The 13517-nt window shown below is 45.4% G+C and overlaps 1 protein-coding gene across 9 annotated transcripts in view; it reads left to right on the forward strand.

Annotated features, from left to right (window-relative positions):
* The window catches only part of TMEM94 (transmembrane protein 94), a 543968-nt gene that overhangs the window by 243434 nt on the left and 287017 nt on the right, over positions 1 to 13517 (forward strand). The gene's annotated exons all lie outside the window — the stretch shown is intronic.

Raw genomic sequence — 13517 nt, forward strand, 5'->3', positions numbered from 1 at the left:
GGAATTTCCGTGCAGTGTTTGTGCAATGTTATAGGCTTCAGTGAAAGTTCTATAGAATGCACAGTGGGTGAGGTACAGAATGTACTTACAGTGCTGGTCTGGAGCAGATTTAACCTCAAGATGCTTCCTTATTGAAGTAGAGTTAGAGTGTCAGAGGCCTTCTATCCCAAAATAGGGGTCCCCTTAGTCTGTGTGTCTTTCTTTTTAGTTTTACTGTCTCCGCAGTAGCTTTTGGTCAACTAAGCACCATAACTGTTCTAGAGAGTAGTGCTGTATTATGCTGCTGAGACTTTCTATGAACAAAGTTGTGTATTATCTTGGATTAAACTATCACATAGAACAAGTTTAACAGCAACAGTCAAAGAAGGAAAAAAGAAACGAATGAAAGTTACTGCACAACCAAAAACATCAGCTGGTGGACTTCACACACTTTAAATAAACAGCTTCAAAAACAAAAGATACATCCAGTCAACCAGGATATTCAGCAGACAGCAAAATATGAAAGAGAGTACTGAATTACACGTTAAAAGATTGGGTTGGCATAGTAAAGATGTACGTTTTTTAAGGGTGCCTGCATGAATGAATGGGGGGTATATGTTGTAATAAGTTAAGATAATCAATGAATATTTTGACTACAGGTCCAATCTTGAAATAAGTAGCCATTTTCCTTTTTGATACTTCTAACTGCAGATCCCTCACCTTTAAAATATTCTCCAAGCACCAGACTCGATCTGCTTCTGCATTGTAATATCAGTTCCTTTCTTTCTGTGCTCCGATGAGGATTTGGAGCTCCGCACCCTGTTTTGTCAGTCATCTGACGACTCTTAAAACAAAATCCAGTAGGCTTGGGAACAGTTTCCACGTCTAAGACTGCAGGTTTCATCCCAGGGCACACCAGTAGGAAACAGAGGGTGGTCCAGACTCGTACAAAGTGTGCCTCTGCTGTTTGGGGCACCGTCAAAAGTCGTGCAACAAATGCGAAGGCAAGTCGTGCAACAAGTGTGAAGGCAATTCAGGACTGAGAAGAACAACTGTATATTGCCAAACACAAGAAGACCTCTTGGCCCTCACACGGGGATGAGGGCGTAGTTAAAGCATGATGATGTGCTAGTATTTGTATGAAAACCAGAATACACAGGTTCTATTTAAAAAAAATTCTTGGCCTTGCGTAAGTCCCTCTCCTGTTCCAAGTCTAGGACTCTAATCTGCTTCCGAAGTCCGTCGCATGAGAGGTTAACTTTCTGATCATAGTTTTCCATTAAGTCAAAGTCCAGATGAAAGCACAAGAAAGTGATGCAGGATTGAACCCCATCCCCCCCCTCTGCCTAAAGAGAAGACACAAGGGCATAATGATTTCAGTCAGTCCCCCCTCCTCCCCAAATTTCTGGTTGCAAGGATGCTTCCTCAGTTAGTCCCAGTGATCCTCGAATTTCATGTACCACTGGTGACACTGCAGCAGATCGAAATCTTTAAGTAGGCCATATTGCAGATATCTGGCACTTTTGCAGCTCACGCCGACATGGCTTTTTTTCCTAAGGAACTGCAGGGCCCTCAGTTGGACTACTGCAGGCGGATCCCGCCTCAGTTGCAACTGACCCTTTTGGACCTGTCCCGTTCCCAGTACTGGAGTCCACCCTGTAACCACAACCTGTGTCGGCCCCTCCATATCGGTGCCAGTCCTGACAGCACCTAAGGAAGATCCCATTCCATTAGACCCTCTATTATCACTTTAGCCCTTATTTTGACCAAAGTTTGCCACCGCCCACAGATGATCACCGTTTTACATGGACTTAAAAGAGACCAGTGGGCTTGATACTTATCCTGATACAGGTCAAGCTCGCCATTTCACCCTCCAGGATAGGAGAGTGCTTATTTAGCAGTGGTAATTCTGCAACCAGTCACCATACAACATGATTTTAATCCTTTGCTCCCAGTAGAAGCAGATATTCCATTAGATCCTCTTTTATTTCTTTAGTCTCGATTCTGTCCAAAGCTTGCCACCACCCAGAGATGACCACATTTTTAGCATACTTATACTGATACAGGATCAAACTTGCCATTTCGCCCTCTAATAAGGAGAGTGCTTCCTTGGCATTGATAACACAATGTGCAGCTGAGGTCATGGACTCGCAGTTACCCTCTATTGAGGTCAAGACAACTGTATTTACAGAAATTTTACAGCCTAGGCAGCCTCATCTAATCCCTTGCTCTCATTCAATGAGGCCCTCATTGACACCTTAGCGAGCACGTGATCAAAGCCCTGTTTCTGCCCACTGGTGAATAGGCAGATGGACAGATGTCAGCCTGGGCTTAGGGACCCTGATTTCCTCATTATGCATCCTACTCCTGAGATTATGGTTGTACAGGCTTCAACCAGAAAGGTGAGGTCCAACTTTTTTCAGACGACTCCCACAGATACGTGATAGTCTTAAGAGGGTTAAGACATTTGAAAAATAAATGTTATCCAGTATTGGATCTTTCATGGATTCACATGCTTGAATAGTTCCCCGTCATTGAAGTGTGAGTCCCACGGTACCATAGTAAAGCATAGGCTATAATGGCACTAGGCCATCAGTTTGACAGCCTATCTATGTCCTTTTTTTTTTTTTTTTTAAAGGAGCAAACTTGAACTATGACCAAAAAGGTGCTAGCACCCTCTAGAACACTCCCAAGAGAGGCTGATTCCCCAGAATGTTCTACTGCACGTTGTGTGAAGGGAGTCTCCCTGAGCTCTGCTCAGTTTTTTCCTATATTTGCCAAAAATGTTACCTACAATGTCTGAATCTTCTAAAAAGGGTCTCTTCAGATCATGCAAGTCCTGTCGGAAGAAAGACTACATGTGGATGAGCCGCACAGAGACTGTCTCTATTGCCTCTACCCTCAACATCAGGTAAAGGAGTGCACAATTTGCTGTACTTTCTCTTCTAAAACTTTGAGAGACCGCAGGGGAGGTTACTTCTGTGGCCACAGAAGTCAAAATCACAGAAGTCCAGCTCTTCTGAGGAGGACAGTGATTCATCTGCTAGATCCCACAAAAGGTCAAGATCCTCTTATTATGGGCCTTCTGAAGAGAGCAGAAAGGCCTTAAAATTACATCATAAGGACCCTCTAAAAAAGGAGAAACTAAATCTCCTCTTCACAAGGCTGGCCTCTTCCCAATCATCTACTCCATCTATAAATAAAGGGGACAGAAAGTGTTCCCCTTCTTCAGATCTGTTGACGTCGAAAACAAAACCTCCCCTAAAAACATCATAGATGACAACATCAGCATCTGTGTTGGTGTCGACAATGAGGGCGCCCTTCTCTACTGTCTCATCCACAAGGTCATTGTCATCAAGAACTTCTACAACAGCAGCTATTATGGCTCCTATTTTGGCGTCCAAGGTGATCATCTTCTCTAAGTCACCATCAACAGTAGATTTGACCTCGCCTACAACATCTACGAAGAAGATGTCGACAAAAACACCTTTGACTATAACATCAATGGTGGCGGTGTCAACACTACCACCATCGCTGACAGTATCATCGTTTACAACACTGCCAGCATAGTTGAAAACAGCACCGTCGACGACAGCACCTCCTCTGATGGCACTGTTTACTGCAGTACTGTTGACAAGAGCAGTTTTAACATTGACGCCTCAGTTCACCTTTACAAAGTCGATTGCACCATCGTTGAAAATAAAAATGACAAAGACTATTTTTGGGCCTGAAGTGACCACTCCAAGTAGGCTCTCAGCTTTACTACCCAGTCACTTATTTGACTGGAAAGAGTCAGATGATGACAGGCCCTTTTGGAATACATAAGGTCCTTCAGAGCTCCAGGTTAAATACCAGGAGGAAGATGATGAGGACGAGCAACAGTGTTAATAACCATATTATGATTTTCCTAGTCATCATTATGAACAATCATCCACTTCCTCAACCTAGGCAAGATGGAGATGCCTACTTGGTTAGTCCATGATATACAGGGCATGCTGCAAGATTTAGGAAAATATTTCCTGAACTTCCACAGGAACAGCAACCCGCACCACCCCAGCCTATTTCTCCTACAGCACCAAGGAAGATCCCTCCTCCAGTTACACCCCGAATTACACCAGTCTCGACTGCTGCAGCACTTCCAAGAGAAGATCATTCTTCCACAGAAGATGAAAAAGAGGAAGGCGAGATTCCTCAACATCCGCAGGACGAATGAAATGAGTACCTTGTTCCTACGGCATCTCCTCCACTTCCTCAACCTTCAGAGTCTCCCCCAGAAGACATCGGGGGTTTTAACAATCTAATGGACTGAGCTCCTGCAAGGATCCATCTACCAGCTTCTGTCAGGCAATCTGACTGTTTTCTTCATGACTTTAAAGAGAAGGTCAGGACTTCTAGGAGAGCCATCCTTATTATTGACTATATCTGGGATGAGGGAACAAAGATCATGAAGAATACGGCTACAGTACCGCCTTGCCTAGACAAGAAGTATAAAGCCACAGATTATTTCCCCGCCGGCCTCGTCAGTCACCCAAAACCTGACTCTGCCGTTTCACAGGCAGCACAAAGATGTTAAAAATAAAAAAAACCTTCCTGTCCCCATCTCCGCGCCACCAGACAAGGAAGGCAGACACTTGGACAACATTGGAAAAAGAGTTTCTCTGATGTCTGCTACGACTGTCAGCACAGCCAATTCACTTGCGATTCTGGGGCACTACGACCCCTAAATGTGGTCAGATATCAATAGTCTGCTCCATCTGATTCCTGAAGGCAGAAGCAAAAAATATTTTACAAGAGGATGAACGTGCCTCCTCTGAGAATATAGATTGTGCTCTTGACACCGCCTACACAGGGTTCTGCTTCTTAGCCAGAGCAGCAGTCTTGAGGTGCTAAGGATAGCTAAAGTCGATGGCCCTCATTACAACTTCAGTGGTCTTACAAAAAAAACGCCGAAGCTCCGGGCGCCACTATACCGTCAGCACCCTTTGAGGCTCCCTATTATGACTTTTCTGCTGGGCCAGTGGACGGAGACAGGGTTTCCGTCCGCTGGTCCAGTGGAAAAGTCACATCAACATTGCGGCCGGCTCATAACAGAGCCAAAGGCAATGTTGATGTGCAGCAGGTGCAGCAGCACCCGTCACACATTGAAATGCACGATGGGGCTGTGCCTGGTGGCCCCTGCACTGCCCATGCCAAGTGCAGGGGCACCCGGAGTCCCCCTTACCACTAGCCTTTCCATGGCGGTGTTTACCGCCATGGACAAGCTGGGGGTTGAGGATTATGACCGCCTTGCGGTCAGTTGCAGGGGCCGGAGGTATGGCCATGGCTAAGGCACCACAGTCATGATACACCGGCGGTACACCGCCAGCCGGTTGGCTTTGTTACCGCCAATGTACTGCCGGCCGCCAGGTTCTTAATGAGGCCCTATGTCTTTTAGACCAGAGGTGTAATAAAAAATCCTAGACATGGCCTAGGACAGCAAAACTCTGTTTGGCAAACATATTCATGATGTCTTATTGGCTATAAAATGGACACGGACACCGCTAGGTCTCTTGGCACTGTCCAGTATAATACGTTGCCCTTTTGAGGCACTAGAGGGAGCGGTTTCTCTTCTTATAAACGAAGGTATCAACAACCTATGCAATATCAGCTACTATTTCAATATACCTCACAAGTCTATGGCAAGCAGGGCGCACGGCAGAAGCAAACCCCCAAGACTGAAACACTGGCCACAAGCAATGACCTAGAACAGGTACCAGCTACGTCTGTCTCTTTCCCTCAGGTGGGTGCAAACATTTCCAACTACCTTCCCCAATGGAAGGAGATGACATTGGACAAATGAGTGTTGGACTTAGTGAACTATGGCCATACACTGGAGTTTGTGCAGAAAAAAACAATCCTCCGAAAGGAGGGCACCCACCTCATCTACACTTACTGAGGAGAGATGCCCTAGTAATGCTGATCAAGGGTGCGATAGAAAAGGTTCCTTCTCATCAAAAAGGCATGGGATTCTACTCATGTTCACATTTCTTTCCTGGTAAGAAAAAAAAACAAGAATGGACACCCATTTTGGACCTCAGGAAACTGAATATGTTTCTGCACCAGCAACCTTTTTGTATGATTACTCTATCAGACATCCTCCACCTGCTAAACAGCGGAGATTACATGACCTCCCTAGACTTACAAAATGCTTACTTCCACATTCCCATACATCCTAAGCATTGCAAGTATCTCCATTTCACTGTAGCTAGTACACATTACCAATTCCTGCTCCTCGAATTTTCACCAAATGTCTTGCCTCTGCAGTGGCCATACTCCACAAGCAAGGTCATCAGGTTTTTCCCTACTTAGTTGACTGGCTGCTAAAATCCTCAACAGCAAAGCAAGCTTCCAAAGCCTGTCTTGCAATGGTTCATAGTAAGGCTTTACTGTGAACTGCCAAAAATCTTCCACCATTCCAAAACAAACCATAACATTTTTGGGTGCCAACCTCAGTACAATCAGAAACAAGGCCTATCTATCGCAAGACAGGCAACGGAGATTATCCAGCCTGGCTCAGCAAATATCCAAAAGAAAGTATGTTTCTTTTAGATTATTCAAGTCACTACTGGACATGATCTTCTCTGCAATAAACCTAGTTCCCCTGGCATGACTGAAAATGAGATCATTACATGAAGATCTTCAGGTACAATGGATCCAGGCACAAGGCTTCTTCGTTGATTTGATCAACATTAAAACAAGGGTGAGAGAGACACTGACATGGTCGACTTACATAGATCACATCTCTCAAGACCTTACTTTTTTCACTCCAGTTCCAGATTTAATCATCACACGACTAACGCTTCCTTGGAGGGCTGGACCTAAAGATCCATGGCAAATAGTCCACACAGCAAAAACTAATGCACATCAATCGCCTAAAATTCAAAGTGATATTCCTTACTATGCAAGCTTTTCTACCATGAATAGCAGGAACTTCCATGTACAGACAACACGGCCAGCATGTATTAAATCAACAAACTAGGGGAAACCAGGCTCACAGTCCTCAAGATATCTCTAAAAGCCAAACACATATCAGGAGTGAACAATACTTTAGCATACACTCTCAGCAGATCCACAGACAATTGTCACAAGTGAGAACTGGATCAACAGGAGTTGGACAGGATAGTCTAATGGGGGGAGGAGTAAGAGGGGAACTCAAACCAGCATTGGACCGCTTTGTGACAGACAAGAATGCCAAATGCCAGTTCTACTTGAGTCAGTACCCACTCCCAGGATCGTGCGGAAATACCATTTTGATTAGATGGTCTGGGATTTATGCTTAGGCTCCCCCCCCCTTCCCTCTCATACCAAGATTTCTTAACACGATGAAGAGGGAGCTCTGCTGTCTCATTGTAATAACTCCCAAATGACCCAGGCAAGGTTGGTTACGGAGCTCGTGTTGCTCTCGGAATCCAGTCCCATCCATCTACCCAATTTCCAAACCGTATAAACTTAGAAAGACGGCAAGATTTTGCACCCAGAACCAGCCTCTCTCTAATTACATGCATGGCTCCTGAATTCAACTAATTCCGAGATGTAAATTATCTCTCGAGACTGTAAAGTTTTTCTGGCCAAAGCATGTGCCGAATCAACAAATAAGACATACAGGTTAAAATGGAAAAGATTCTGTTCATGGTGTCAACAATCTCACCTGCATCCCTTGGAAGCAACACCGGAGTAGATTTTACCGCACCCACTTTCCTTAACCAAATCAGGCTTAGTTCACGCGTCTGTAAAAGTTCCCCTATCTGCAATTCCACAATACAGACATTCTCCCTCTCTGTGTTCGACTAGCCTAGTCAAACAATTCATGAAAGGATTGTTCAGAGTCTGTCCTTCAATACGTTCTCCTTCCCCAGAATGGCATCTCAACGTGGTTGTCTTGGAGCTTATGAAGTCTCCATTCGAGCCCATTCACAAGGCAGATCTGAAATTCCTCACAAGGAAGGTCTCTGTATTGTTGGCCCTCACATCTACTAGAAGAGACAGTGAAATCCAAGCAGTTACAGTTCAGGAACCATTCTTGAGTTTCACTGATTATTTACTTCTCAGAACAAACCCAAGGTTCCATTGCAGTTTCACTCCAATTAACCTATCATACTTTGCACTTTCTTTCCAAATCCAGAAACACCAGCTGAAAGGTCTCACACCTTTGACATTAAGTGCTGTCTTAAATTTTATCTACACCGTACCAACCAGTATCGAAAATCTGATCAGCGGTTTGTCTCCTCCGGACTTTCTCAGATGGATTTTTGCCACATACAGTTTTGCCATAACAAAGGTAGCAAACCACTCTCAACAAAAGCAAAGGCACACTCATCAAGGGCAGTGGCTACCACAGCTGCTCTGTTTGCTGGCGTTCCACTAGAGAAGATATGTTGTGCTGCAACGTGGAAGATCACCCACACATTCACGCAGCAATATTGCCTGGAATCGGTGCAAAAAAGCAATGCAGCCGTAGGACAGGTGGTTTTGTGTCATCTATTCCAATAAGGTGAGTCTCTTTAAATAGAGGTGTTTTTGTCACGGTTTCAGGTGGGTCTTATCAGGACTCTGGTTGGGACACCCCTTGAGGTCACCGAATATCCTAAAGAGGTAGTGTACTGGGGCAGAAGAGCAGCTTAAGGCATACACGGAAAGGACAGCTATAGACGGGCACAGAAAACAGGAAAGTAAAAGCAGAGCAACCCTTGTGTGAACAAACAGGAAACAGATTACTAATGGACAAACACGCTAGGGTTGTACACAGAGTAGGGCGTAGAACCTCCCACAGTGACAGGGAATGTCAATGCCTCTGTGCAGTTTGCTATTACAGATAGTCACCCTGCCAGCCCCATGGAAAGGAGGCAGCAGAAGTGATTCTGTCTCTGGACCCTAGAGCACAAACACGGATAGTACTTACATACACAAGACAAGCTCTTGTGGGTCCAGCTGGAAACACAGTGGCAATTCCTGGAAAAACAGCAATAGCACACTGTCACTGTTAGGCACGAAAGACAATGTATAACACTAGACAAGGATGGGGGCTGGAATTGCCTCCTGGAAACCAGGAGCCAACCTCAGTACAAAGGAGGACACTTGTACACTGGTGAAGACTGATAGAACACTTACCAGACACAAATACTGAGAGAAAACAGAAACAAAAGGAACAAAGTAAGAGGCAGAGGCAGGAACTGGGAACAGGCTCAGGCTGAAGCAAAAGCAGGACTAGGACTGGAAAACAGGGTGCAAACTTCTGGCTGGAACAAACAGAGACAGGAATTGGAAACAGAGCAGGCTCTGGCTGGAACACGCAAGGACAGGGCTGGAATACAGGGAGTAGGAATAAGCAGTAAACAGGACTGGGAAACAGAGAGCAGGTTCAAGCTGAAACAAGGCAGGAGCAGATCAGAGAAACAGGGAGCAGGCTCTTTAGAAACAAACATTTACAAGGCTAAGAGAGAGGGTGCAGACTCTGGCTGGAACAATCAGGAGCAGGGCAGAGAAACAGGAAACAAGTTCATGCTGGAACAGAACAGGAACAAGACTGGAACATCATCCGATAAAGGATCTGTAACACAAAGAAATAGAAATCCAATGCACGACGAGGATCTTGAGGAAATGGCTGCTTATAAGCAGTTCCAAGCTGCAGAAAACCCCAGATGGAATCACATGACTGGGCTGCACAGGAGAGGTCTCGGGTGTGTGTAGTTTCAGACACTCACAAGTCCTGGAGGAGATGATCCGGTGAAAAGGAGCAACTGGGCTTCTCCCACGGAAAACAATGGGAAACGGAATCAAGGCTTTCCTGACCACCAGACTGCATTGTGGGATTTACAGTCCCATGAAGCAAATGTAATACTACAAAAGCATACCATGGCGAAAAGAGAAACAAACGGGAGTCAGCAAGGGACTCTAGATAAGTGTTCAAGGTCATTCCCAGGCTTCCGACAGTCCCCTTATAGCGCCCCCTAGAAATGGGACGACAGAGTCGTAACAGTTTCATTTATATTAAGTTAATATATTTTCCAGTCAACTTTACATTGCCGCTTATTTGTTCTAATTAACGTTTGTCTAAAGGTTTACATGTAAATCTTACGCTTTCAAATGTATATGAATATATATAATATTTGTAAGGACTATTATTAAGTATATCATTTTTACCCACTTTCCTCTAAGGGTACTTACCCATTTACCTACAAAACTGCTTGCTATTCTGATTCAAGCATGTGAACCTTTGAAAGATCCAATACTGGGTAAGAAAATGAGTTATTTACCTGTAACTTCAGTTACCCATCATTGGTATCTTTCATAGATTAACATGCAACCCACCCTCTTCCCTGAGAGGCTCCCCTTTTAACCATGGGGGTTATTCCCTCTTGTGCTAGAAGATCTGTGTGAATCAGCCTCTCCTGGGAGTGCTCTACAGGTTGCTAACACCTCATTTGTCATAGTACAAGTTTGGTCCCTTTATAAAAAGGACATAGATTGATTGTTAAAGTGACACCCTAGTGCCATTATAGTGCCATGATAGTTTTACATACTGCTTTAATATGGTACAGTAGGACTCCCTCTTTGAAGACGGGGAATGATTCATGCATGTCAATATATGAACGATAACAATACTGGATAACTACAGTTACAGGTAAGTAACTAACCTTCTTCTCTTTAGCTAGCCTAGCACTGATGTCAGTCAGTGCAGTTTGTTTGTTGGGCAGATATAAGCATACGCTTTGGGGAATGGCCAGTGAGGTCTTGCCAGTAGTCCCCGACAACATTGCGGCCTCACTGGCTTAAAACATTGTCATATTGCTGTCCTAAACTCCCCCAGATGTTACCTGCGGTTCAAGGTAGGACAGGAGCATTTCAGTTTGCTGTGCACCCTTTCGGCCACACAGTTGTTCCTCGTGTGCTCATGAAAATTATAACAGTGGTCACCGCTCATCTCTAAAGGTCTGAAATAACAGTTTAACCCTAACTCGACTACTGATTTTGAAGATGTGATCACCACAGTTGGTTGTAGACCACCTTCAGACGATGGTGAACCTCATGTTATTGGTGTTCACAATCAAAGAACCCAAATTGAACCAGATTACTTTGTAGAGGATACCTTAAATTGGAGGTGTCCCGCATAGAGTACGGTTGAGGCCTTCCTTCCTTTGCAAAAAGTGAAGGACATTTGGGCTGTGCGCCTAAAGTTTCAGCCTCGTTCCTGGATCTCAGTGAGTCCAGCTCTGGGGCTTTTGGCCTTCTAGCCTCCTACATCCTCCTTGTCACCTGTGCCTGGTGCCATATGCAGGCTCTACTGTGGAATCTAAAGTTCCAGTAGGCCCAACACCAAGGAAACCTATCAGATGCTATTCAAACATTGGAGGAGATGCCACATGATCTACAGTGGTGGTTACTCAACCACAACTGGACCAGCAACCCCTCTCTTTTCCTCACCCATGGCTGATAGTGGTGAAGGATGCATCACTGCTGGGTTAGGAAGGTCATGTGGAAGAGATGAAGATAAAGGGACTTTGGTCTCCTGTGGAAGATGTGCTCCATGTCACTATTGGATTTGCAGGCCATTCATCTGGGTTTGAAAGCCTTCCTGCCATCCATTAAATGAAGGCTGGTGCAGATTCTCACTATCAAATCATTGTCATGTGGCACTGCAACAAGCAGGGTGGAGTAGGGTCCAAGGTACTGTGCCAACAGTCTCTGCCTTCCTGGAATTGGCTGGAGTGTCAAAGTGTTTCCCTCATCATGAACCACCTGAACCACCTTGAATGCTAGGGAGGATGAGCTCAGCTGGTGGCATCTGGGGGGCTAGGAATGATGTCTGTATCTCGATGTGGCGCATTGTATCCTTCTAGACAAGAGAGAACCCAGGCTTAATCTTTTCGCCACTGTCGAGAACATGCAGTGTCAAAGGTTTTTGTTAGAGTTTGTTTGAAGACTCACTAAAGGATGGATTCCGGTTGAAGAGGAACACAGGACTTATACTCCTTTCTGCCCCTGTCTCTCCTACCATGAGTTCAATAAAAAATCATCCTCATGGCTCTGGAATGAGCCAGTAAAGTGTGGCATGATCATAAGCCCCATGATTGGGCTACCACTTCAGGATGATTTTTTGTTGCAACAGCGGGGCGGGACCCTTCATCCATACCTGTGTTGTTTACACTTCCATGAGTGAAGCCTGAGTAGCAGCAGTTGACTACATGCATCTACCACTAGAAATTGTGGGTGTCATCCTTGCTACCAGACGCCCATCCACAAAGTTCCTTAATGCACAATACTGGGTCAAGTATGTGGCCCGAAGGAGACTGTAACTTTAAAAGCCAAACTGTTGGAGGTTTTATTTTTTGTCTGTCTTAGGCCCAGCAAGGCATTGCAGTGGGCTCTAATAGAAGTTATTTGCCAACTGTAGGAAGTTGGCTCTGTATGTGCTATTTCAAAGTAAGGAATAGCATGCACAGAGTCCAAGGGTTCCCCTTAGAGGTAAAATAGTGGTAAAAATAGATAATACTAATGCTCTATTTTGTGGTAGTGTGGTCGAGCAGTAGGCTTATCCAAGGAGTAGTGTTAAGCATTTGTTGTACATACACATAGACAATAAATGAGGTACACACACTCAGAGACAAATCCAGCCAATAGGTTTTTGTATAGAAAAATATCTTTTCTTAGTTTATTTTAAGAACCACAGGTTCAAATTCTACATGTAATATCTCATTCGAAAGGTATTGCAGGTAAGTACTTTAGGAACTTCAAATCATCAAAATTGCATGTATACTTTTCAAGTTATTGACAAATAGCTGTTTTAAAAGTGGACACTTAGTGCAATTTTCACAGTTCCTAGGGGAGGTAAGTATTGGTTAGGTTAACCAGGTAAGTAAGACACTTACAGGGCTTAGTTCTTGGTCCAAGGTAGCCCACCGTTGGGGGTTCAGAGCAACCCCAAAGTCACCACACCAGCAGCGCAGGGCCGGTCAGGTGCAGAGTTCAAAGTGGTGCCCAAAACGCATAGGCTAGAATGGAGAGAAGGGGGTGCCCCGGTTCCGGTCTGCTTGCAGGTAAGTACCCGCGTCTTCGGAGGGCAGACCAGGGGGGTTTTGTAGGGCACCGGGGGGGACACAAGTCCACACAGAAATTTCACCCTCAGCAGCGCGGGGGCGGCCGGGTGCAGTGTAGAAACAAGCGTCGGGTTTGTAATGTTAGTCTATGAGAGATCTCGGGATCTCTCCAGCGCTGCAGGCAGGCAAGGGGGGGATTCCTCGGGGAAACCTCCACTTGGGCAAGGGAGAGGGACTCCTGGGGGTCACTTCTCCAGTGAAAGTCCGGTCCTTCAGGTCCTGGGGGCTGCGGGTGCAGGGTCTCTCCCAGGCGTCGGGACTTTAGGTTCAAAGAGTCGCGGTCAGGGGAAGCCTCGGGATTCCCTCTGCAGGCGGCGCTGTGGGGGCTCAGGGGGGACAGGTTTTGGTACTCACAGTATCAGAGTAGTCCTGGGGTCCCTCCTGAGGTGTTGGATCGCCACCAGC

The sequence above is a fragment of the Pleurodeles waltl genome, chromosome 7, assembly GCF_031143425.1.
Source record: "Pleurodeles waltl isolate 20211129_DDA chromosome 7, aPleWal1.hap1.20221129, whole genome shotgun sequence".
Taxonomy (NCBI): Eukaryota; Metazoa; Chordata; class Amphibia; order Caudata; family Salamandridae; genus Pleurodeles; species Pleurodeles waltl.